Genomic DNA, 27,790 nt, shown 5'->3' with positions numbered 1-27,790 from the left:
GGGATACAGCCAAACCATATCAGTGTGTAAGGAGTTAAATGGATATGGGCTGGACACTGCCCTGGCACCCTTCTTCCTCTTTCTGGGGACAGAGAGCCAGTTTGAGAAACCAGATTATAACCAGGAGGGGCTGAGCCTAGAAATTCAACAGAATTTGGGCGTACATGTGGCTTGCAGAGACATGGAATTCAGTGGTCCCATGCCTGGAGCCCCCTGCTCTGGTCTACAGTGGTGGAAGGGCTTTTCTGTCTTCCAGACACAGCTCAGTCTCACCTCATTCTCAGGTCATGTGGCCTGAATTTGATGGGTTTTCAAATCATGTGCCCTGACCATCTTGTGTATGGGCTGGGTACCTCTCATCCTACACAAATGACTTTCCAGGTCAGGTGCTGTGGCTCACACCTGTAATCCTAGCACTTTGGGAGGCCGAGACGGGGAGATCACCTAAGTTGGGAGTTCAAGATCAGCCTGGCCAACATGGCGAAACCCTGTCTCTACTAAAAGTACAAAAATTTAGCTGGGCATGGTGGTGCAAACCTGTAATTCCAACTACTTGGGAGGCTGAGGCTATGAGAATCGCTTGAAACGGGAGGCAGAGGGGGTTCAAGTGATCACACAGTGAGCCGAGATCGCGCAACTGTACTCCAGCTTGGGCGACAGAGGGAGACTTTGTCTCAAAACAAACAAACAAACAAAACAAATGACTTTCCAACATCAGTGCAATAGGCTCTTCTTGAGGACTAGCCTGGGAGCCTTGCTCCGTGGTGTTGTTAAACCTCTAGTAACTGACTTAATATTGAAATGCTGGGCCAGAGCTGCAAGCCTGACTTTCTCCTGCCCCACCCCCTCCCCTGGAGCAGTGTCCTCTGGGGAAATGCAGCTGACCCAGCTGCATCCGTGGGAAGGCCTGGCCCCCACACTTCACCTTCTCAGCCCTGCCTCTTGGCCACAGGAAATGACCCTCTTAGCAGCCACGAGCTGTGATCCAGAGGACAATGACAGAGGGACGGAAGCCCCGTTTGTCCCAGCTAACTTGTTCCCTTGGGTGGATGCCAGCTGCTGGAAACAAAAAACTGAAGATTCAGTGGAAAACATATTTTTTACAAAACAAACAAACCGCCCTGTGGGCTTTAGCCAACTTCTGAGGCTCTGGGGCGGGGGGAGAGGGGGTTGTTTTCTTTACTTGCTTCTGTGTGTGTTTAAAACACAGATAAAGCTCACAGAATCAAATAGTCTAAAGCTTGGAAGAAGGCCAGCGATCCCACCCTAGCAGCAGAGACCCCTGTGGTGTCTTTCTTCACGTGGCTGGGCCCCACCTCTCCACATCACTGTTCATCATGTCACTTGGCTCTGGCCACTGCCCCCACCCCACCTCCATTCACCACCCAGAAGTCAGAAAGCTCTGCTCAAACCCAAATCAAGTCACTGTTCCAGGGCTCTACAGGCTGCCTGTCTCAGTTTTCAAGTCTCCAGCTCAAATGCCACCTCCTCCAAGGGGCTTCCCTGGCCATTCCATATGAAACAGCACCTCTCAGTCTCTCTCCCTCCCATAGCACTTGTAACTCTTACTATATCTGGAATGATCTGCTTTGTTTCCACGTGCCAGGCACGTAGTAGCTACTCAATAAATGTTTGTTGACTGGCAATGTTTCTCAGTGGTTGTTGCATTCAGATCAAAACTGGCTTAGAAAATCCATATTCCATTGTATTTCAACAAACATTATTGGCCACAAACAGAGTGCTAGGGATCAGAGGCAAATTAGTCGGGATTCGTTCATTCACTCACTCATTCATTCATGAGAAGGGTAGACCCCACGGTAAATGGTGATTCAGCCAGGGGGTGCAGAGAACCAGGAAAGCTTTAGGTGGGAGGAGATTGTTGGTGGGTTTTCCCCCATGAAAGTGGGATTCGGAGGTGTGAGCAAGAAAGTGTTTAGAAAAACAAGAGAACCTCGGGGTGTGGAATTTAATTTATTTCCACTTAGGACCCCCAGGGAGGGCAGAGACCCGATTTTATCTGGGGCTGCAGAGAGGGCACTCTCCATATGCTTGTCGAAGGAACTGAGGGATGAGGGATGGTCAGGTAGTGTATGAAGTTTATGGCTCTGTTTAAGAGGTTGCTGTGAAGTCCCGAATGCCAGGCTATGAAGTCTGGATTTCCATCTATAGGGAACAGAGTCCAATCAAAATAATGATTTCGGGGCTGGGTGTGGTGGCTTATGCCTGTAATCCTAACATTTTGGGAGGCTGAGGCAGGAGGATCGCTTGAGCTCAGGAGTTCAAGATCAGCCTGGACAACATAGTGAGATGGAGTCGATAATAAAAAAAAAAATTAGCCAGGCATGGTGGTGCATGCCTGTAGTCCTAACTACTGGGGAGGCTGAGGCAGGAGGACCACTTGAGCCTGGGAGGTCAAGGCTGTAAAGAGGTGTGATTGAGCCACTGCACTCCAGCCTGGGTGACAAAGTGAGACCCTGTTTCAAAAAAAAAAACAAACCGGCTGCCAGGCACGGTGGCTCACGCCTGTAATCTTAGTACTTTGGGAGGTCGAGGCGGGTGGATCACCTGAGGTCAGGAGTTCAAGACCAGCCTGGGCAACACAGTGAAACCCTGTCTCTACTAAAAATGCAAAAATTAGCTGGGCGTGGTGGTGTATGCCGTAGTCCCAGCTACTTGGGAGGCTGAGGTAGGATAATCGCTTGAACCTGGGAGGTGGAGGTTGCAGTGAGCCGAGATTGTGCCCCTCACTCCAGCCTGGGTGACAGAGCAAGACTCCGTCTCAAAAATAATTATAATTATAAAATAATAAGATTTGCAAAGCCTGTTTGAAGTGCCTGAATGTCACTGACTCCTGAACTCCAGTTCTCTAGCTACATCAGAGTATCCAAGCCCCATCCTAGAAGAGTCTGATTCTCCGTAAGCTGGAGTTGGGGCCTGGCCATCTGCCATTTTCACACACTTGCTAGATGTCCTTGCCATTCACTAGGTTTGGTGACCACTGAGGCTCAGAGAGGTGAAGGCACTTGCCCAAAGTCTGTAGGTGGTGGGGGTGGGGGCGGAGGCTGGTGTTTGAACCTGGTTGGCCTGGCCCTCCACATTCACCAGCTTCACTTCGGCCTCCCCCTGGACTGGCTCCTTTCTCCATATTATTTTCCCCTGAATGCAGGAATCTGGGCTGTGGCCGAGCCTGCCTGCCCTGTCCTCTCTTCCCATCCCCGCCCCCAGCCTCAAAGGTCAGGTACCTCCCAGCCTCCCTCGGTCATGTCCATTTATGGCTCTGTTGTTCCAAAATGTGGCCAAATTTATAAACTCCCCTTTCCTGGAGACACGAAACAATTTGTGCAGAGTGCAGTGCGGGGGCAGAGCTGGGAGCTTCGTCTGAGACCTGGACTTCAGCCCAGGCCCAATGAGCTCTGGTGTTGAACAGGCCCCAGTCCCTCCCTGGACCTCAGTTTCCTCACCTACAGAATAAATATACTGGACTAGATCATTCCTTAAGGACTTCCTAAGTCTAGACACAGCCACATGTTTTTACTTCTTAAAAATACCAATTCCCTAAATCTGTGGGCTCCATAACTACAAAAGAAGGTGCTGGGGGATGGAATCTCTACTGCCATCTTTTGCATTTTTTTTCTTTTCTTAATTTTACTATTATTATTTTTTTTAAGAGACAAGGTTTCACCATGTTGCCCTGGCTGGTCTTGAACTCCTGGACTCAAGTGATCTGTCCGGCTTGGCCTCCAGAGTATTGGGATTACGGGCATCAGCCATGGCACCCAGCCTCTTTTTCTTTTTGGGGGCTTGATTTTTTTTTTTAAATTAAAAAAATTACCCAAAGAATTAACTTTCACTATGAAGTAAAAGTCCCCCTTTCCAGCCACCCATTCCTGCCCCCTTTCCCAAAAGTACGGGATAGAGCTTTCAAGACAGGTTTCTCTGCATTTATTGATATATGTACTCATGTTCCTATGGAGGTTTTTATTTTTTACATAAAAAGGAATTACAGTATATTTTGTTTGGCATTCTACTTTTTTTTCACTTAACGTCTTATTCTTTTTCCCACATCAATCTCTTTTTTTACTTTTTTTTTTCTTCTGAGATGGAGTCTTTCTTTGTCATCCAGGCTGGAGTGCAGTGACACGGCCTCAGCTCACTGCAACCTCCACCTCCTGGGTTCAAGCGATTCTCTTGCCTCACTCTCCCAAGTAGCTAAGATCACAGGCATGTGCCACCACGCCCAGCTAATTTTTGTATTTTTTAGTAGAGACGGGGGTTTCACCATGTTGGCCAGGCTGGTCTCAAACTCCTGATCTCAAGTGATCTGCCCACCTCAGCCTCTCAAAGTGCGGGGATTACAGGCATGAGCCACCACATAGAGTTTCAATCTCCTTTTTACAAAACTGTTTTGGCTGGGCACAGAGGCTCACGCTTGTAATCCCAGCTCTTTGGGAGGCCTAGGTGGGTGGATCGCCTGAGCTCAGGAGTTCCAGACAGGTCTGGGCAACATGGTGAAACCCTGTCACTACAAAAAATACAAAAATTAGCCAGGTGTGGTGGCACACACGTGTGGTCCCAGTTACTTGGGAGGCTGAGGTGGGAGGTTCAATTGAGCCTGGGAAGTGGAGGTTGCAGTGGGCCGAGATACTGCCACTGCATTACCACCTGGGTGACAGAGTGAGAACCCGTCTCAAAAAACAATAATAACAACAACAACAAAAAACTATTTCACTAAGCCATAATTAATATATGTAGTTCATTCTTTGTGAGTACATAGTTCAGTGATTTTTTTAGTAAATGTATAAAGTTGTGCAACCACTACCACCATTTAGTTTTAGAACATTCAGAGCATTTCCAACCCCCTAACAAATGACCATTTTCAAGTCAATTCCCACTCCCACCTCAGCCCCAGGCACCCCAATCTACTTTCTGTCTACATGGATTTGCCTTTTCTGGACATTTTTTTTTTTGAGATGGAGTTTAGCTCTTGCCACTCAGGCTGGAGAGCAATGGCGTGATCTCAGCTCACTGCAGCTTCCGCCTCCCGGATTTAGGCGATTCTCCTGCCTCAGCCTCCTGAGTAGCTGGGATTACAGTGCCCGCCATCATGCCTGGCTAATTTTTGTATTTTTAGTAGAGACAGAGTTTCACCATGTTGGCCAGGCTGGCCTTGAACTCTTGACCTTGGGTGATCCACCTGCCTTGGCCTCCCCAAGTGGTGGGATTATAGGCGTGAGCCACCACGCCCCACCAAGACATTTGACATAAATGGAATAGTGGCTGGGCATGGTGGCTCACACCTATAATCCCAGTACTTTGGGAGGCTGAGGTGGGTCTCCCCCTTGAGGGGGAGGAGTTCCTCCTTGAGGTCAGGAGTTCCACGTACATCTCCTTGACCAGAACTTTATGAAGTGGCTACACTAGTGGCAAGAGAGCAGGGAACAAATATTGGGCAGACAAGGAACAACTTTGTCTGTTCTTTCTAGCCCCTAGCCAACCACTGTTCTGGCTCCTCTCATCATAGATTCATCTTGTCTGTCCTAGAACTTTATACAAATGCCACCACATAGAAAATCCTCTTGTATCTGGCTTATTTCAACATTATGTTCATGAATTCTTGAAGTTTTTTTTTTTTTTCCACCATCCAGAAGGAGACATTCATCAACATTCAGTCTTTAACTTTTATTCCATGGAGTCACTCATTCATATTTCTTGAGCCCCTACTGTGTGCTGGCAGCTGGCCAAACACAGCCACCTATATCAAAAGACGGAGTGTCCCAGGGTGTCCTCTGACCCAAATCTATTTTGGCTCCACATAAGAATTGTGTCAGCTCTACTTTAAACATCCCTCAGCATCAGGGAGAATCCCTGGTAAACAGAGGCTGAGCAGGCCTGTGGGGAGGAACTCAGGCTCGGGTGAACACAGGAACCTAGTAGGTCCTTAATAAATAATGGCTAGAAGGTCGGGCGTGGTAGCTCACACTTGTAATCTCAACCTTCTGGGAGGTGAAGTGGGAAGATTGCTTGAGGCCATGAGTTCAAGACCAGCCTGGGCAACATAGTGAGACCCACCCCCGTGCCATCTCTACAAACAATAAAAATTATCGGGGTATGGTGGTGCACGTGTCGTCCTAGGTACTCAGGAGGCTGAGGTGGGAGGATCATTTGAGCCCAGGAGTTTGAGGCTGCAGGGAGCTGTGATGGCACCACTGTGCTCCAGCCTAGGTGACAGAGTGAGACCCTGTCTCAAAAAAAGAAAAATAAATAAATAAATAAATAAATAAAGGCTACAACTATTTCCTTGGCACAGGTGAATTGTAAGGAGCAGCACTCTTCTATTTTCTAATCTTCACTACCCTATAAGGTAGGTATCACGACAGTCTATGTTTTGCCAATGAGAAAAGGATGCTCAGAGAGGTTGGATAACTTGCCCAAGGTTACACAGCTTATGAGTAGCTGAATTGGGATTCAAATCCAGTTCCATCAAGTATCAAGTCCAGGCTTTCACCCTTCCGCTTTGCGGAATCAGCTTGTGCCTCCTGGCCCTTCCTTTAAGCCTAGACTCACTCCATGCAGAGCCCATGATCCCTATGGACAAAGGCTGTGCACTTGGCTTTGTTGTGTTTCTTGTCTTTCTCCCACTTTGGGGGTCCATCCCGGATATTTTCCTGGCTTTGGATCTTGTCTATTTCAGCTTAAAATGAGACACTTGGGGGAAAGGCATATCTTTTTTTTTTTTTTTTTTTTTTTTTTTTGAGACGGAGTCTCGCTCTGTCGCCCAGGCTGGAGTGCAGTGGCGCAATCTCGGCTCACTACAAGCTCCGCCTCCCGGGTTCACGCCATTCTCCTGCCTCAGCGTCTCCGAGTAGCTGGGACTACAGGCGCCCGCCACCACGCCCGGCTAATTTTTTGTATTTTTTAGTAGAGACGGGGTTTCACTGTGGTCTCGATCTCCTGACCTCGTGATCCGCCCGCCTCGGCCTCCCAAAGTGCTGGGATTACAAGCGTGAGCCACCGCGCCCGGCCCGGAAAGGCACATCTTACCATCAGCCCCCTGCACTGCTTAGCCTTGAGTTCTAGACGGTCTCACCACCCTTCGCCCCCCTCCATCCTGTTCCCTCGGAACTGTCGACCTTGGGGCTCTCCTGGGCCCTCACTGAAGCTTCCGTCTGGTGATCTCAAACAGCAGCATTTTTCTAAACATTTTTCTAAGCAATGAGCATGAGATTTCACATCTGGGCCAGTTGTTACCGACGCCCTGAGTCACCCAGCTCTCCTGCAAGTGAATGAGGCTTTCAGTTTAACTGCTGGCTTTTAAAAGGCCCATGCATGCCTCTGTTTTTCCAAATATGTAAAAATCCATTAGAGAGGGGGAGAATGTGGTTTAAAGAAAAAGTTAAGTTTTCTCCATGGGAACAAAAGTTTTCCAGGGAAGAAAATGTGTAAATCCTACAATATAACTAAGTGGCTTTCAAAAAGAGTGTTTCCAGAGATGAACCCTGTTGCAGAGGCTCCTTAAGCTGAAGGTCGATGTACAAAATGGTCAAAGTGGAGCTTATGGGATGGAAGGAGGAGGGGTAGAGGTTGCCCAGTGATGTAGCTTCCCTCTCGTTCCCTCACTACCCACTTCTCTAGGAAACCTGCCATTGGGTGTGGAACCCAGTTTGAGAACGCCTGAAAAAGCCCTGGCCCAGGAGTTCAAGCCCTGGCCCTGAGTCTTAGAGCCATCTTTTGCTGCTGTGTAACCCCAGGAAAATTAGTAGCCTTCTCTGGGCCTCACTTGTCCTATGTGGGAAATGTCATGGTTGGATTAGACATTTTCTAAACTTCTTTCAAGCCTAAGATTCTATCTTACTGAGGAAAATTCAGTCTGAAGTTGGCAACTGTTTGAAAAGTAGACTTTTTGAAAAAAGAAACAAGAGTTCTCTTGTTTGAGGCAATCTAGTAACAAACCAACTGCTAAGAAAGTGTTTTCCAAATAGAGGTGCTGTGTGTCTCCTTGCGTGAATGGATAGAAAATGACCAACTTCATTATTAGAAAGTAGGTTAAAGATATTCCCTGCTGTCTCATCTGTGTGATTAATTGGTCAGTAATCCTTCCTTCATGAAAAGTACCAAGTAATGAAAAATCAAACTGAACATTAATAGAGACATTTACTGATTAGTAATGTAGACAGTTTTGTTTAAAATATCAGGCCTGGTGTGGTGGCTCAACGCCTAGCATTCCAGCACTTTTGGAGGGTGAGGCAGGAGGATTGCTTGAGGCCAGGGGTTTGAGACTAGCGTGGGCAACATAGCGAGACCCCATCTCTCTCTAAAAAAATTAGCCGGGCATGGTACCTGTAGTCCCAGCTACTTGGGAGGCTGAGGTGGAAGGATTGCTTGAGCCCAGGAGTTTGAGGCTACAGTAAGCTATGACTGAAGCACTGTACTCCAGCCTGGGCCACAAAGCAAGATCCCATCTCTTAAAAAAAACACATCAAACATACACATACAGCTAGAATGACAAACTGTCCTGCTTTATGTGACTGAGGGGTTTCCTGGGATGCAGGACTTTCTGTGCTAAAACCGGGAAGGACCCAGGCAAATTGGGATGAATTTGTCACCCTACATATAGCACTTACTATGCACTCAACACTGTTCCAAACATTTTTCACATACTCTAATTTTATTTTTTAATTTTAATTTATTATTATTATTATTTTTGAGACAGAGTCTTGCTCTGTCACTAAAGCTGGAGTGCAGTGGCACGATCTCAGCTCACTGCAACCTTCACCTCCTGGGTCTAAGCAATTCTCCTGCCTCAGCCTCCCGAGTAGCTGGGATTAGAGGAATGTGCCACCACGCCTGGCTAATTTTGTATTTTTAGTAGAGATGGGGTTTCACCATGTTGGCCAGGCTGGTCTCAAACTTCTGGCTTCAGGTGATCTGCCCACTTCGGCCTCCCAAAGTGTTAGGATTACAGGCGTGAGCCATTGCGCCCGGTCTTATTATTTTTAGAGACAGGGTCTTGTGTCACCCGGGTTGGGGTGCAGTCACACGATCATAGCTCACTGCAGCCTCCAACTCCTGGGCTCCAGTGAACCTCCTGCCTGAGCCTCCCAAAGCACTGGGATTACAGGTGTGAGCCATGGCACCTGGCCAACTAACTTTTTAAATCTGCATCACAACCCTATGAAGAGGGTACTATTATTATCTCCATCTCACAGATCCTCAGGGGAAACAGACTCAGAGAAGGTTAGTGGACTTCCAAGGCCACACAGCTAGTTGTAGGCAGATCCAGGATGAAAACCCACCCCGTCTTGCTCTGAAGCTGGGCTAGTAACTGCTATACCACATTGTCTTGCTCCTAAATTGTGTCTTTGGTGAATTACAGAGCCATGGCCAGTCTGTGACCAAGGCCAGCTGGACGCTCAAGGAGACCTGAAACTGGCTCTCTGTGTGACATTGAGGAACCCCCAACTCCTCCGGGAGCTTCCTTTCAGCCCAGTGCAATGAAGGGGCTGGTCTGGAACAACAGTTTGTCCGGTTTGTTTAAGCGGTAGAACTTGTCAGACAATTTTACTGGGACCTCAATATATAAAACAGACCATAGTCCTAAAGTTTACATCTTGAGCGTTGAGCTAAAAATTCTTCCTGGCAAGCGGAATTCTTGAAACTCTGCCCCATCGCCTGAGGCTTCCAGAAGCAGAATATAAAAACTTGTGGTTTAATTGCTCTCTAAGGACCTTTCCAGCTTTAAAATTAAATCCAACACGTAATTCAAACATTTCATTCGTTCATGCAGCAAAAATGTTTGAGCTTGAGCCACGTACGATTTGCTAGGCGCCAGTCCAGGCGCGGGGGCATCAGAGATGAGCTAGACCAGGGTTACTTTCACTGTGGCACTGTTGTTATTCAAGGCTGGATAATTCTTTGTGGTGCTCTGTGCATTGTAGGATGTTTCGTGGCATTTCTGGTCTCTACTCGCTAGATGCCAGTAGCAGCGCCTGGGTGTGTCAGCCCAAAGTGTCTCCAGACACTGCCAAATGCCCCCTGGGGGTAAAGATCAAACCTGCTTAAGAAACACTGAGCTAGACTCCTAAAGATCTCTCATCTCATCAATCAGCCTGTGTTCCCTGAGGAGAAACAGAAGATAAATACATTGGAAAAAAAAAGAAATTATTAGATAATGATACGCATGTGATAAAAATAAAATGAGATGATGAGAAAGGGTGTCAATGGGGGGCCCCTTCACTTTCTTCAGGCAGCAAAGCCTGAGAAGCCGGATGTAGCTTGGCTAGTTTAAGGAACAGAATGAAGGCCACTGTGGTAGAAGCATGGATAATGAGAAGCAGAGTAGGAAGAGGTGAATTGGGCAGTGTGGAAGAGAGGTAGGAAGGGGAGGATCAGATTAACTGAGGGCTTCATGGGCCAGAGATGGGAGGTTGAATTTTATTTATTTATTTTTTGAGACGAGGCTTGCAGTGGCACCATCATAGCTCACTGCAGCCTCAGTCTCCAAGGCTCAAGTGATCCTCCTGCTTCAGCCTCCCGAGTAGTTGGGATTACAGGTTCACACCTCCAAATCTGGCTAATTTTTTATTTTTTTGTAGAGACAGGGTCTTACTGTGTTGCTTAGGCTAGTCTCAAACTCCTAGGCTCTAGTGATGCTCCCACCTCAACCTCCCAAAGTGTTGGGATTACAGGTGTGACCCACCACACTTGGCCTGGAATTTTATTTTTAAACATAAGCATCTATTATGGCTAAGTCCTGGGCTAGGTGCCAGGGACACAAATGTGAATAACATAGTTCACTTGTGAGCCCAGAGAGGATGAGGCAATTAGTTCTGTCTGAGGTCAGTCAAGGAGTGCTTTGTGGTGGAGGTAATATTAGAGTTCACCTTGAAGGATGAACAAGAACCCATCACACGGAGAAAAGGGAGCAGCAGAAATTGCCTCGCATGACTCTAGGCAAGTGATTCTATGTAAGCTGTTAGATTGTTGACTCTCAGGTCCTATCCCCAGTGGTGCTAGGGCCCAGGAGTCTGTATTTTTTTTTTTTTTTTTTTTTTTTTTTTGAGATGGAGCCTCGCTCTGTCGCCCAGGCTGGAGTGCAGTGGCGTGATCTTGACTTACTGCAACCTCTGCTTCCCAGGTTCAGGTGATTCTCCTGCCTCAGCCTCCTGAGTAGCTGGGATTACAGGCGTGTGGTACCACGCCCAGCTAATTTTTATATTTTTAGTAGAGACAGGGTTTTGCCACGTTGGTCAGGCTGGTCTCGAACTCCTGCAGGAGTCTGTATTTAACCAACACTGTAGTGATTCTAATGCAGATAGAGGAACCTCACTTTCAGAATAGTGCTCATTGGCTTTTAGGCTACTTGTTTAGTGTTCAGTGATGTAGAAATGTCTTGACAAGTCTTATTCCACCTGAAAAGCATTCACTGAAGGTCTTTTTATTTTGCATGCCAGAACGTGGGGACAGAAGATAAAGGCAGAGGGGCAGGGCATGGTGGCTCACACCTGTAATCCCAGCACTTTGGGAGGCCGAGGCGGGTGGATCACTTGAGGCCAGGAGTTCAAGACCAGCCTGACCAACATGGCAAAACTCATCTCTACTCAAAATACAGAAATCAGGGCCAGGCGTGGTGACTCATGCCTGTAATCCCAGCACTTTGGGAGGCCGAGGTGGGCGGATCATGAGGTCAGGAGATCGAGACCATCCTGGCCAACATGGTGAAATCCTGTCTCTACTAAAAATATAAAAATTAGCTGGGTGTGGTGACACACACCTGTAGTCCCACTACTCTAGAGGCTGAGGCAGGAGAGTCGCTTGAGTTCACGAGGCGGAGGTTGCAGTGAGTCAAGATTGTACCACTGCACTCCAGCCTGGCCACAGAGCAAGACTCCATCTCAAAAAAAATATATATATATATATAGATAGATAGATAGATAGATATATGCCAGGCGTGGTGGCTCACACCTGTGATCCCAGCACTTTGGGAGGCTGAGGTGAGTGGATCATGAGGTCAGGAGTTCAAGACCAGCCTGGCCAAGATGGTGAAACCCCATCCCTACTAAAAATACAAAAAATTAGCCAGGAGTGGTTACATGTGCCTGTAATCCCAGCTACTCGGGAGGCTGAGGCACAGAATTGCTTAAACCTGAGAGGCAGAGGTTGCAGTGAGCCGAGATCGTGCCACTGCACTCCAGCCTGGGTGACAGAGCGAGACTGTGTCTCGAAAAAAAATAAGACAAAAATTAGCCGAGCGTGGTGGTGGCACACACCTGTAAACCCAGCTACTCAGGAGGCTGAGGCAGGAGAATTGCTTGAACCTGGGAGGCGGAGGTTGCAGTAAGCCAAGATTGCACCACTGCACTCCAGCCTGGGCGACACAACAAGGCCTCGTATCAAAAAAAGAAAAAAGAAAAAAAAAAGATGAAAAAAAAGGTAAAAAAAAAAAAAAAAAAAAGAAAAAAAGGCCGGGTGCGGTAGCTCACGCCTGTAATCCCAGCACTCTGGGAGCCTGATATGGATCACGAGGTCAGGAGATCGAGACCATCCTGGCTAACACGGTGAAACCCCATCTCTACTAAAAATACAAAAAATTAGCCGGGCATGGTGGTGGGTGCCTACAGGTTCACAGCTATTCGGGAGACTGAGGCAGGAGACTGGCATGAATCTGGGAGGTGGAGCTTGCAGTGAGCCGAGATCACTCCACTGCACTCCAGCCTGGGTGATAGAGTGAGACTCCGTCTAAACAAACAAACAAACAAACAAACAAACAAAAGCTAAAGGCAGGAGGACCTAGTCTCTGCCTATGTCCTCAGTTACCAACCTCTCTCATATGAAGACATGGAGACTCAGAGAGAAAGAGTGACTTCCCCAAGGCTGCACAGCACCAAAGAGGTCCATCCTGATACTGAATTCACGTCTGTGGACTCCTGATCCAGTGCTTTCCCCTCCCTGCACCAGCCACCTCAGGATGTTCTTCCCTGAAGAAGATCCCTGTTATCCATGGAGCCAGCACCCTCCAATTTGACAATCAGCTCTGGCTCACACCAGAGGGAGCCCTGTGAAGCTGATCAGGCCAGTCACCAAAAGGCTGGGGAGGAGAATCTACAAACTGTGCCACACACAAGGCCATGAATACACAAGTTCTTCAAATGCTGACTGTTTTCCTTCCAACATGACATACGTGGAGATGAAGAAAAAAGAAATCCCACAAAAACATCCAGACCATGGGAAATATGTTGGCAACTGTTGGAGGTCTGGACAGGGGCTTTTTTTTTTTTTTTTTTTTTTTGAGAGGGAGTCTCACTCTGTCGCCCAGGCTGGAGTGCAGGGGCGCAATCAGCTCACTGCAAGCTCCGCCTCCCGGGTTCACGCCATTCTTCTGCCTCGGTCTCCTGAATAGCTGGGACTACAGGCACCTGCCACCATGCCTGGCTAATTTTTTGTATTTTTAGTAGAGATGGGGTTTCACCATGTTAGCCAGGATGGTCTTGAACTCCTGACCTCGTGATCTGCCTGCCTTGGCCTCCCAAAGTGCTGGGATTACAGGCGTGAGCCACCGCGCCTGGCCAATAGACGGGGCTCTTGAAAGAAAAGCCTGGTGTGAGTCAGGTGCCAGGGATGAGAGTGGGCCTGATCGCTAACTAGGAGCCTGCCTTCTCTGAAATCCAACCCCGTTGTATTTCCTTATTGGTGTCTTTGCAGCTAGGCCCTGGCAGATCTGGAGCTGTATAAGTGGGTAAGCATGTCATTGTGTAAACTTGTAATCATATAGTGTGTGATTATGTCAATATATGTAAACAGTAAGTGTGTGACTATGTAAGGGACTAAGCAAGCATGTAACAGGATAACCAGATAAACAAGTAAGCATGTAATTGTGTTACTATGTGAGACTGATGTAAAAGGGACACATGTAAGGAGGTACGCATGCAGCAAGTAAGCAGGGAAACGTACAAACAGGTGAATATATAAATATGTGAGTGAGTAAGCATACAACCAGGTCAGGGGTATGAAATTGTGTAGGCAGAAATTCTGGTGTTTTTTTTTGTTTTGTTTTTGAAACGAAGTCTTGCTCTGTCGCCCAGGCTAGAGTGCAATGGCACAATCTCGGCTCACTGAAATCTCTGCCTCCCAGGATCAAGCAATTCTCCTGGCTCAGCCTCCCAAGTAGCTGGGATTACAGGCGCCTGCCATCATGCCTGGCTAATTTTTGTATTTTTAGTTGAGACGGGGGTTTTTCCATGTTGGCCAGGCTGGTCTTGAACTCCTGACCTCAGGTGATCCACCCGCCTCGGCCTCCCAAAGTGCTGGGATTACAGGCGTGAGCCACCGCACCTGGACAGAAATTCTGTAAATGAGTATACATGTAAGCAGGCAATCACATAAGTGGTAAGTGTGCAAGACATGCGTGTGTGAGCAGGTGATCACATAAGCGGGTCAGCGTATAAGCAGGTAAGTGTGCAAGCATGTGAGCATTTGGCCTGCTGCTTGAGGTGAGACATGCAGCTTCCACAGGCTGCACTAATGAGTACCTAGGCTGCTTTCAGAATTTTAACCCAGTTATCATCTCAGCTTGCAATATGGTGAAGTGACCACATCCAAAACACATTCTAGATTGTTCTCATCACCACATGGCCTTAGATCATTTGGGAGTTTATTTCTACTCACGCTGTTGTCAGACAGGGCATACCAAGCTTCATTGTGCTATAAGGCCGGTTTCCCAAGGTAGTCTTGAATGTTCACGCAGTGATTTTCAAGAATAAACATTTTTTCCTATCGATCATTCCATGTGTCTTACAGGAAAATTTAAAACTGACCCTTCAAACTCATAATTTCATTGTGGCCATCATTTATTAGGATGAGTTAAATTGCTAATATATGTTTGTTTGGTTGGTTTTGAGACAGAGTCTGGCTCTGTCACCCAGTCTGGAGTGCAACGGTACGATCTTGGCTCACCACAACCTCCGCCTCCCGGGTTCAAGTGATTCTCGTGCCTCAGCCTCCTGAGTAGCTGGGATTACAGGTGTGCGTCACCATGCCCGGCTAATTTTTGTATTTTTAGTACAGATGGGGTTTCACCATGTTGGCCAGGCTGATCTCGAAGTCCTAACCTCAGGTGATTGCCCGCCTTGGCCTCCCAAAGTGCTAGGATTGCAGGTGTGAACCACCGCGCCCAGCTAATATATGTACTTGTAAAAGGGAGTTGAGGCCAGGCAAGGTGGCTCATGCCTGTAATCCCAGCACTTTGGCAGACCGAGGCGGGAGGATCACCTGAGGTCAGGAGTTCAAGACCAGGTGGCCAAGACCTGGCCAACATGGTGAAAGCCCGTCTCTACTAAAAATACAAAAATTAGCTGGGTGTGGTGGCATGCACCTGTAGTCCCAGGTAGTTGGGAGGCTGAGGCAGGAGAATCACTTGAACCCAGGAGGTGGAGGTTGCAGTGAGCCAAGATGGCACTGCTGCATTCCGGCCTGAGTGACAGAACCGGACTTTGTCTCAAAAAAAAAAAAGTGGGTTGATTCCCACTCCACAGCTGGGGACCCCTGGGCAACCTGATTTGCTGGCAGCAGTGAAGCTTGGGCCATGGCAGCCTCCATTCCACAACCAGGCACTGACATGTGTTCCCATCCAACTGTAGTGGCAACAGCAGCAAATTCCCTTGTTTCCTTGCTCTCTACCCAGTAGCACAGGGAAAGCCAGGCCCAGTGGCTTCTGTCTGTCCCCACCCCACCAGAAGGTCCTCAGCAGGTGACACAGGACAGCACCTCTTCCCCTGCATATGGCACCAACAGGGCTTGAGCGGGAGCCTCAGCATCACCAGAAGAATGAAGCAGATCAGGGTAGCATTGCAAGGGCTCAGAAAACTAGGCTGTCATTGGAACTAAAGCCTGTAATAGTAGGCCAGAACTTACACCTAAACAGAGTGACTGTCTGCTAAAATACAATTTTTCAACAGGATCAAGAGTTTCCCAGCCTGATGCAGTGGCTCAGATCTGTAAACCCAGCACTTTGGGAGGCCAAGGTGGGAGCATCCCTTGAGGCCAGGAGTTCAAAACCATCCTGGTCAAATCCTGTCTATAAAAAAATTAAAAAAGAGTTTCCTAACATAACCAAGATGTCCAGAATACAACAACAACAAAATCACCCATTATAAAAAGAAAAAGAGAAATTATAATCTGAATGAGAAAAGATAATCAACAGATGCCAATATAAAGATGAATTATACATAGGAATTATCGGACAAAGTTTTTAAAGTAGCCATTATAAAAATGCTTCGACAATACAGTTGACTCATGAACAACATGGAGGTTGGGGTGCTGACTGATTCTGCAGTCAAAAATCAACCTATAACTTTTGAGTCCCCAAAAACTTAACTATTAATAGCCTATTATTGACCAGAAGCCTTACCAATAACATAAACAGTTAACACATATTTTGTATATGAATTATAATACTGTATTCGCACAATAAAGTAAGCTGGAGAAAGAACATGTTATTAAGAAAATCAGGCCAGGTGTGGTGGCTCACATTTCTAATCCCAGCACTTTGGGAGGCTGAGGCGGGAGGATCACTTGAGGTCAGGAGTTCAAGACCAGCCTGGCCAACAAAGCAAAATCCCATCGTTACTAAAAATACAAAAATTAGCTGGGCATGGTGGCATGCACCTATAATCCTAGCTACTCGGGGGCCTGAGACAAGAGAATCACTTGAATCCAGGAGGTGGAGGTTGCAGTGAGCTGAGACTGCACCACTGCACTCCAGCCTGGATGACAGAGTGAGACTCTGTTTCAAAAAAACCACAAAACTTAGCCAGGTGCAGTGGCATGCACCTGTAGTCCCAGGTACTCAGGAGGCTGAGGCACAAGAACCACTTGAACCCAGGGCGCGGAGGTTGCAGTGAGCTGAGATCATACCACTGTACACTCCAGCCTGGGTGACAGAGTAAGCTTCTGTCTCAAAAGAAAAAAAATGTTATTCAGAAAACCAGAAGGAGGAGAAAATATATTTACTCTTCATTAAATGGAAGTGGATCAACATAAAGGTCTTCATCCTTATTGTCATCATATTTAGTAGGCTGAGGAAGAGGAGGGGGTTGGTCTTGCTATCCCAGTGGTGGCAGAGGTAGAAGAGGTAGAGGAGGTGGAAGGGGAGAAAAGTGAGGCAGGCACATTTGGTGTAACTTTTATTTAAAAAATCCTGTGTTTAAGTGGACCCACAGAGTTCAAAGTCATGTTCAAGGGTCAATAATAATTATAAATTATCTTGAAACAAATGTAAAAGTAGAAAATCTCATGCCACGCATGGTGGCTCATGCCTGTAATCTCAGCACTTTGGGAGGCTGAGGTGGGTGGATCACCTGAGGTCAGGAGTTCAAGAGCAGCCTGGCCAACATGGTGAAACCCCATCTCTACTAAAAAAAAGCCAGGCATGGTGGCACATGCCTGTAATCTCAGCCACTTGGGAGGCTGAGGCAGGAGAGTCGCTTGAACCTGGGAGGTGGAGGCTGCAGTGAGCTGAGATTGGGCCACTGCACTCTAGCCTGGATGACAGAGCAAGACACTGTCTCAAAAAAAAGAAAGAAAAAGAAAATATCAGCAAAGAAATAGATGTCATTAAAAAAAAAAAGAGCCAGATAGAATTTACAGATTGAAAAAAATACAATAACCAAAATAAAAACCTTGCTTGATAAACACAATAGTGGAGCTGAGATGACAGAGAATATAATTAGTGAACCTGAAGACAGATCAATAGAATTTACTCAATCTAAACAACAGAGGGTAAAAAAGACTGAAAACAAATTGAATAGCGTTATGGATCTGTTGGATAATAACAAAGGAAATAACGTTTGTGTCATTGGATTGCCAGAATGGAGGACAAAAAGCACGGAACTAAAATAGCATTCAAAGTAATAGTGGTTGAAAACTTCCCAGTTTGGCAAAAGACATAAACTGATACACACAAAAAGTTGAATAAACCTCAAATAGGATAAACTCAAAGAAATCCACATCAAGATACATCATAATTAAACTTTTAAAAACCAAAGACAGGCTGGGCACGGTGGCTGACGCCTGTAATCCCAGCACTTTGGGAGGCTGAGGCAGGTGGATCACCTGAGGTCAGGATTTCGAGAGCAGCCTGACCAACATGGAGAAACCCCATCTCTACTAAAAATATAAAAATTAGCTGGGCATGGTGGTGTGTGCCTGTAGTCCCAGCTACTCAGGAGGCTGAGGGAGGAGAATCACTTGAACCTGGGAGGCGGAGGTTGCAGTGAGCCGAGATCGTGCCACTGTACTCCAGCCTGGCGACAGAGCGAGACTCTGTCTATAAAAAAACAAAAAACAAACAAATAAACAAAAAAAACCAAAGACAAAGAAATATATTAAAAGCAGTCAGAGAGAAATGATACATTGCCTCTAAAGGAACACTAATTTGAATGACAGTAGATTTCTCATCTGAAACCATGGAGATGGGAGGCAAATGGTACAGCATTTCCCAAGTGCTGAAAGAAAAGAACGGTCAGCCCCAAATTTTATAGCCAGTGAAATTATCCTTCAGGAATAATGGAAAAAAATAAAATCATTCTCAGATAAATAAGAACCAAGACAATTTTTTAACAGAAGACCTGGCATTAAGGAATGGCTAAAGGAAGTTCTCCAATCAGAAAGAAAATAATAAGAGAAGAAGGCTAGGGCCTCTAAAAAGGAAAGTACAGTGGAGTGGGTAAAAATAGAAGTAAACTATCCTTCAGTTCATGACTTTTTTTTTTTTTTTTTTTTTTGAGATGGAGTCTCACTCTGTCACCAAGCTGGAGTGCAGTGGTGTGATCTCGGCTCACTGCAACCTCCAACTCCCTTGTTCAAGCGATTGTCCTGCCTCAGCCTCCTGAGTAGCTGGGATTACAGGCATGCACCACCACGCCCAGCTAATTTTTGTATTTTTAGTAGAGATGGAGTTTCACCATGTTGGCCAGGATGGTCTCGATCTCCTGACCTCATGATCCATCCCTCTTGGCCTCCCAAAGTGCTGGGATTACAGGTGTGAGCCACCGCGTCCGGCCAGTTCGTCATTTTTAATTATATTTTATCATTGAAGCAAAAGCTATCATACCCTTCTGATGTGGTGCACAATGTATGTAGAGGAAATACTTAAGGCAATTATACTTAAAAAATGGGAGCATTAAGAGACCTAATTGGGAAGTACGGTTTCTACACTTCACTCAGATTGGAACTTTGATACCAGTAGGCTGTGATGAATTATATAAATATATGGTAATGCCTAGAACAATCACTAAGCAACTATACAATGCAATACACTCAAAAAACATTATAAATATTAGGTTGATACAAAAGTAATTGTGGTTTTTGCCATTACTTTTTGTTTTTTGAGATGGAGTCTTGCTGTGTTTCCCAGGGTGGAGTGCAGTGGTGCAATCTTGGCTCACTGCAACCTCTGCCTCTTGGGTTCAAGTGGTTCTTGTACCTCAGCCTTCCGAGTAGCTGGGACTACAGGTGTGTGCCACCATGCCCAGCTAATTTTTTTCTTTTTTGTATTTTTAGTAGAGACAGGGTTTCATCATTTTGGCCAAGATGGTCTCGAACTCCTGACCTCAAGTGATCCACCTGCCTTGGCCTCCCAGAATGCTGGGATTACAGGCGTGAGCCACCCCACCTGGCCAGTTTTTGCCATTACTTTTAATGTAACGGCATTACATTAAAACCAAAACCAATGGCAAAAACCGGCATTACTTTTGCACCAATGAAACAGATCAAATTGGAACTCTAAAAAATGTTTAAATAATCCACACAAAGGCAAGTAAAAAGAAACATAATGATAAACAGAGGGATAAAACAAAAAAATGCACAATAAACTGGCAGACTTGAGCCTGACCACATCAATAATTATTTTAAATGTAAGTGGTCTAAATATACCAATTAAAAGACAGATATTGAATGAGTGGATAAAAAATTATCCAAATATGGCCGGACATGGTGGCTCACACCTGTAATCCCAGCATTTTGGGAGGCCCAGGCGGGTGGATCATGAGGTCAGGAGATCGAGACCATCCTGGCTAACATGGTGAAACCCCATCTCTACTAAAAATACAAAAAATTAGCCGGGCATGGTGGCAGGCACCCGTAGTCTCAGCTACTCGGGAGGCTGAGGCAGGAGAATGGTGTGAACCTGGGTTGCAGTGAGCCAAGATGGCGCCACTGCACTCCATCCTGGGCAACAGAGCGAGACTCCATCTCAAAAAAAAAAAAAGTATCCAAATATATACTGTGTAAAAGGCAGTTCATTGTAAATGTAATGACATAGCTAGATTGAAAGTAAAAGGATGGGCCGGGCACAGTGGCCCACGCCTATAATCCCAGCACTTTGGGAGGCTGAGGTGGGCCAAAAAAAAACTGGATGAAGAACAGTTGGGGAAATGTACACAATCCAAATTCGAACCTTACTATAAAGCTCCGCGTGGTACTGGTGAAAAGCTAGACATAGATCAATGGGACAATATCAAGAGTCCAGAAATAAACCCTTACATTTATGGTCAATTGATTTTTGACAAAGTGTCAAGGCAATTTGATAAGGAAAATAGTTTTTTCAACAAATCCTTCTGAGACAGTTGGGTATCAAAATGCAGAAGGATGAATTTACACTGTTATCTCAAAATATACAGAAAAATGAGCTAAAAATGAATCATAGACATATACTTAAGTACAGCAACTGTAACATCTCTAGAAGAAAACACAGCAGAAAATTTTTGTGATCTTCGGTAAGTCAAAGTTCTTAGACATGACAACAAAAAAATTATCCATAACAGAAAAAAAATCATAAACTGGACTCTAACAAAATGAAAAACTTTTGTTCTGTAAAAGATTTATTTATTTATTTATTCATGTTGAGATGGAGTCTCACTCCCAACGTGCAGGCTGGAGTGCAGTGGCGCAATCTTGGCTCACTACAACCTCCACCTCCTAGGTTCAAGTGATTCTCCTTCCTCAGCCTCCTGAGTAGCTGGGATTACAGGCGCATGCCATCACACCCGGCTAAATTTTTTTTTTTTTTTTTTTTGAGACAGAGTTTTGCACTTGTTGCCCAGGCTGCAATGGTGCAATCTCGGCTCACCGCAACCTCTGCCTCCCAGGTTCAAATGATTCTTCTGCCTCAGCCTCCCAGGGAGCTGGGATTACAGGCATGCGCCACCATGCCTGGCTAATTTTTTGTATTTTTAGTAGAGACGAGGTTTCTCCATGTTGGTCAGGCTGGTCTTGAACTCCTGATCTCAGGTGATCTGCCCTCCTCGGCTTCCCAAAGTGCTGGGATTACAGGTGTGAGCCACCACGCCCGGCTATGTATTTATTTTTTGAGACAGAGTCTCACTCTGTCACCCAGGGTGGAGTGCAGTGACGCCATCTCAGCTCACTGCAACCTCCGCCTCCCGGGTTCAAGCGATTCTTCTGCCTCAGCTTCTCGAGGAGCTGGGACTACAGGCACCCACCACCATGCCTGGCTAATTTTTGTATTTTTCTTATTAGAGACGGGGTTTCACCAAGTTGGGCAGGCTGGTCTCGAACTCCTGACCTCAGATGATCCACCTGCCTAGGCCTCCCAAAGTGTTGGGATTACAGGCGTGAGCCACTGTGCCCAGCCAAGACTCATTTATAAAATGATGAAAAGAAAAACCTGGGAGAAAATATTTTCAAATAATATCTTTAATAAGGGACTTGTATCCACAATATACAAGTAAATCTTACAACTCATAATTAGAAGACTACCCAATTTTAAAATGGGTTAGACCAGGCGTGGTGGTGTGTGCCTGTAATCCCAGCTACTCAGGAAGCTGAAGCAGGAGAATCACTTGAACCTGGGAGGCGGAGGTTGCAGTAAGCCGAGATGGAGCCACTGCACTCCAGCCTGGGCGACAGAGCAAGATTCTGTCTCAAAAAAATAAATAAATAAATAAAGGGCTGGAACCCAACAACATATACAGCATGACTAAGTGGGTTATGTCACAGAATACCAAGTTTGCTAAGCATCCAAACATCAATTTATACAATACATATCAATAGCATAAATTATAAAAACTATACAATCATCTCTATAGATGCAGAAAAAGCATTTGACAACCTCTAACATTATTTCATGACAAAAACACACATGAAGTAGGAATAGAAGGGAGCTCCCTCAAGTGATAAAGGGCATCTATGAAAAACCTACAGCTAACAAACTCAATGCAGAAAAGACTGGATGCTTTCCCATGCGATGATTTGAATGTGTCCCCAAAAAGTTCACGTGTTGGAAACAGAATCCCCAATGTAACAGTATTAAGAGATGGGGCCTTAGCTGGGCATGGAGGTGGATGCTTGTACTGCCACTGTCAGAGGCATTTGAACCAGAGCGACTCCATCCTGAATAAGGGCTGGGTACAATAAGGCTGAGACCTACTGGGCTGCATTCCTACAAGGTTAGGAATTCTTTTTTGTTTTGTTTTGTTTTGTTTTTTGGAGACCAAGTCTTGCTCTGTCGCCCAGGTTGGAGTGCAATGGCACGATCTCAGTTCACTGCAACCCCCGCTTCCCAGGTTCAAGTGATTCTCCTGCCTCAGCCTCCTGAATATCTGGGATTACAGGTGCACGCCACCACGCCTGGCTAATTTTTTTGTATTTTTAGTAGAGACAGGGTTTCACCATGTTGGTCAGGCTGGTCTCTAGCTCCTGACCTTCTGATCCACCGACCTCGGCCTCCCAAAGTGCTGGGATTACAGGTGTGAGCCACAGCGCCTGGCCAGGAATTCTTAGTCACAGGATGAGATAGGGGGTTGGCACAAGGTACAGGTAACAAAGACCTTGCTGATAAAAGGATGTGGTAAAGAAGCCTGCCAAACCCACCAAAATTAAGATGGCAATGAAAGTGACTTCTGGTTGTTCTCACTGCTCATTATATGCTAATTATAATGTATTAGCATGCTAAAAGACATTCCCACCAGTGCCATGACAACTTACAAATGCCATGGAAATGTCCAGAAGTTACCTTATATAGTCTAAAAGGGGGAGGAACCCTCAGTTCCAGGAATTGTCCACCCCTTTCCTGGAAAACTCATGAATAATCCACCCCTTGTTTAGCATATAATCAAGAAATAGGCTGGGTGTGGTGGTTCATGCCTGTAATCCCAGCATTTTGGGAGGCTGAAGTGGGCAGAGTACTTTAGGTCAGGAGTTCAGGACCAGCCTGGACAAGTCGAAACCCTGTCTCTACTAAAAATACAAAAATTAGCTGGGCATGGTGGTGCACACCTGTAATCTCAGCTACTTGGGTGGCTGAGGCAGAAGAATCACTTGAACCGCAGAGGCTGCAGTGAGCTGAGATCGCACCACTGCACTCCAGCCTGAGCAACAGAGTGAGACTCTGTCTCTAAATAAATAAATAAATAAATAAATAAATAACTATAAGTCAAATCAGATTGAGCAGCCCATGCTGCTGCTCTGCCTATGGAGTAGCCATTCTTTTATTCCTTTACTTACTTAATAGACTTGCTTTCATTTTACTCTATGGATTCACCTCAAATTCTTTCTTGTGCAAGATCCAAGAACCCTCTCTTGAGGTCTGGATTAGGACCCCTTTCCAGTAACACCAGCTACTCGGGAGGCTGAGGCAGGAGGATCATTTGGGCCTGGAAGTTTGCAGCTGCAGCGAGCCATCATCATCCTGCTGCATTCCAGCCTGGGTGACAGAGCGAGATCCTATCTCAAAAGCAAAAACAAAACAAAACAGGGCAGGGGCAGGCACTGTGGCTCACGCCTGTAATCCTAGCACTTTGGGAGGCTGACGTGGGTGGATGGCTTGAGCTCAGGAGTTTGGGCCCAGTCTGGGCAACATAGTGAAACAAAATATACAAAAAAAATTAGCTGGGTGTGGTGGCATGGGCCTGTGGTCTCGGCTACTCAGGAGGCTGAGGTGGGAGTATTGCTTGACTCTGGGAGGCTGAGGTTGCAGTGAGCCATGATTGTGCCACTGAACTCCACCCTGGGCAACAGAGCCAGATCCTGTCTCAGAAAAAAGAAAGGTGGGGCCTTTAAGCGGTGATGGGTGATGCAGGTTCTGCCCTCATGAATGGATTAATGTATTAATGAATTAATTCATGTATTAATGAATTAACAGGATATCATTGGAGGGGATTAGCTATCAGAGTGGGTATGTTATAAAAAGCTAGTTTGGCCCTCTCTCATGAGCCCTCTCACTATGCTGCCTCAGGACTCTGCAGAGTCCCCAACAGCAAGAAGGCCCTCACCAGATGCAACCCTTTGATCTTGGACTTCCCAGTTCCAGAACTATAAGAAATAAATTTCTTTTGTTTATAAATTACCCAGTCTCAGCTCTTCAGTTATAGCAACAGAAAATGGACTAAGAGAAATCTGTTACTGAGAAGTGGCGTTGTTGCTATAATAAATATCTGAAAATGTGAAAGTAGCTTTGGAACCGGAAAAAGGGTAGAGGCTAGAAGGATTTGAAGGAGCAGGCTAGAAAAAACCTGTATTACCATGAAATGAGCATTAAGGGTAATTCTGGCGAGGTCTCAGAAGAGGGCAAGAAGACTAAGGAAAGTCTGGAACTTCCTAGAGATTATTTAAATGGTCATGACTGGAATTCTACTAGAAATACAGACAGTAGGGGCTGGGCACGGTGGCTCACGCTTGTAATCCCAGCACTTTGGGAGGCCGAGGAGGGCGGATCACCTGATGTCAGGAGTTTGAGACCAGCCTGGCCATTATGGTGAAAACCCGTCTCCACTAAAAACACAAAAATTAGCCAGGTGTAGTGGTGGGTGCCTGTAATTCCAGCTACTCGGGAGGCTGAGGCAGGAGAATCGCTTGAACCTGGGAGGCAGAGGTTGCAGTGAGCTGAGATCGCACCACTGCACTCCAGCCTGGGTGACAGAGTAGGACTCTGTCTCAAAACAAAACAAAAAAAAAGAAATATGCACAGTAGGCCAGGCATGGTGGCTCACGCCTGTAATCCCAGCACTTTGGGAGGCCGACGGGGGTGGATCACTTGAGGTCAGGAGTTCGAGACCAGCCTGGCCAACATGGTGAAACTCTGTCTCTATAAAATTACAAAAAAATTAACTGGGCGTGGTGGCACACGCGTGTAATCCCAGCTACTTGGGAGGCTGAGACAGGAGAATCGCTTGAACACAGGAGGCGGAGGTTGCAGTGAGCCGAGATCATGCCATTGCACTCTAGCCTGGGCGACACAGCGAGACTTCATCTCAAAAAAAAGAAAAGAAAAGAAAAGAAAAAAATATGGACAGTAAAGGCTGTTCTGATGAGGTCTCAGACAGAAAGATAAATAAGGTATTGGAAACTGGAGTAAAGACCATCCTTGTTATAAATTGGCAGGGAACTTGGCTGGATTTTGTCCATGCCAGAGGGCTTTATGGAACTCACAACCTAAGAGCAATGAATTAGGTTATCTGGCAGAAGAAATATCTAAGCAGCAAAGAGAGAGAGAGAGAGAGAATAGCTCACTGTGTTGCCCAGGCTGGTCTTGAACTCCTGGACTCAAGCAGTTCTCCTGGACTCAAGCAGTTCTCCTGCCTTGGCCTCCCAAAGTGCTAGGATTACAGACATGAGCCACTGTGCCCAGCCATGCATGACTCCTTTTAACTGCTTATGTTAAGCTTTGCGAGGGAAAAAAGTTACTTAATGACAGAATTCAAAATCAAAAGGAAAGCAAAGCAGAAAGATTTGGAAAACTCTCAGTGTGAGTGAAAAAGTCATTCAGGAGAGAATACCAAGGGTGTGTCCCAGAGACCTTTTGCTATGGAGATTAGTATGCTAGAAGGTGGCCAGGTGCTAATCATCAGGACAACAGGAGAAAAACCCTGAAGGCATTGCAGAGATCTTCAAGGCTGCCCCTTGCATCACTGGCCTACAGTAGTAAGAGGGTAGAATAGTAGGATGGGCCTGGAGTGCTCTCCATGGCTTTGCAGCCCAGGGATGCCTTGGGACTCTTGCTTCCTGCATTCCAGTAGAGGACAATCTAACCCCGAATCAAAGGGCCCCAGGCTCAGCTTGACCAGTTGCTCTGGAATACATAACCATAAAGCTTGGTGGTGTCCTTGTAGTGTTAATTCTGCAGGCACAGAAAATGCAAGAGCTATGAAGGCATGGCAGCCTCCACCTAGATTTCATTTTTTTTTTTTTTAAGACGGAGTCTCGCTCTGTCACCCAGACTGGAGTGGAGCACAGTGGCGCGATCTCGGCTCACTGCAACCTCTGCCTCCTGGGTTCAAGAGATTCTCTTATCTCAGCCTCCTGAGTAGCTGGGATTACAGCCATGTGCCATGACGCCCAGCTAATTTTTGTATTCTTAGTAGAGACGGGGTTTCACCATGTTGTCCAGGCTGGTCTTGAACTCCTGACCTCAGGCAATCCACCCGCCTCGGCCTCCCAAAGTGCTGGGATTACAGACGTGAGCCACTGCACTCGGCCCTCCACCTAGATTCAAAGGGTGTATTGGGACAGCATGATATTGCAGGCAGAAACCTGCCACAGGGGTGCAGCCACCACAGACAGCCCCAACTAGGGCAATGCTGAGTGGAAATGTGGGCCCAGGGCTGCTGTAGGAAGTCCCTACCAGGGCAGTGCCTAATGGAACCACGGGATTAGGAATGCCATCAAGACCCCAGAACTGTAGTGCTACCAGCGTGCATGCTACTCTTGGAATTGCTGAAGTGTGAGCTGAGCCCAGCAAAGCCACAGGGGCATTCTGCCTGAGGCCTTGCTGGCCTAACACTCACATCGGTGTCCCACCAGCAGGAAGTGGGACATGAAGTCAAGGAAAGTTATTCTGGAGCTTTAAGATTTAGTATTGTTTTCTCTATTGGGTTTTGGATTACTCGTGGCCAGTTATTCTTTTCCTCTTAATTCTCTCTTTTGGAACGGGAATGTCTGTCTTAAACCTGTCCAACCACTGCATTTTGGAAGAAGGTAATTTGCTTTCTCAGGCTCACAGCTGGAAGAAATTTGCCCCAAAGTGAATCGTGCCCTGAGTTTCATTTATATCTGATTTAGATGAGACTTGGAACTTTGGACTTTTGAGTTGATGCTGAAATAAGTGAAGACTTTAGGGCTGGCCAGGTGAGGTGGCCCATGCCTACAGTAATCTCAACACTTTGAGAGGCTGAGGTGGGAGGATTCCTCGAATCCAGGAGTTCAAGACCAGTCAGGACAACATAGCGAGACCTCTTCTTTGCAAAAAATACAAACATTAGTTGGGTATGGTGGCACATGCCAGTAGTCCCATCTACTTGGGGAGCTGTGGTGGGAGGGTCACTTGAACCTGGGAGGTTGAGGCAGCAGCAAGCAGAGATTGCCCCACTGCACTCCAGCCTCAGCTATTGGGATAGAAGGAATGTATTTTACATGTGAGAAGGACATGAATCTTGGGAGTTAGGACAAAACGCTATCGTTTTAATGTGTCCCTCAACAGTTCATGTGCTGGAAAGTAATCCCCACTGTAACACTATTAGGAGGTTGGGCATTTAAAAGGTGATTGAGTAATGAGGGCTCTGCCCTCATGAATGGATTAATCTCAGTTGGCTTTTTTGTAGAAAGTGACAAGCTGATTCTAAATTTCACATGTAATTGCAAATGACTCAGAATAACAAAATAATCTTGAAAATGAACAAAGTTGGAAGACTCACACTTCCTGATTTCTAAACATATTACTGTGAGAAATGGGAAAGTTCTTCAAAGATTGTAAAAAGTCACAATTTCTTACTGTAAGATTGCT

The sequence above is a fragment of the Nomascus leucogenys genome, chromosome 7b (assembly GCF_006542625.1).
Source record: "Nomascus leucogenys isolate Asia chromosome 7b, Asia_NLE_v1, whole genome shotgun sequence".
Taxonomy (NCBI): domain Eukaryota; kingdom Metazoa; phylum Chordata; class Mammalia; order Primates; family Hylobatidae; genus Nomascus; species Nomascus leucogenys.
This window is presented reverse-complemented; position numbering follows the sequence as displayed.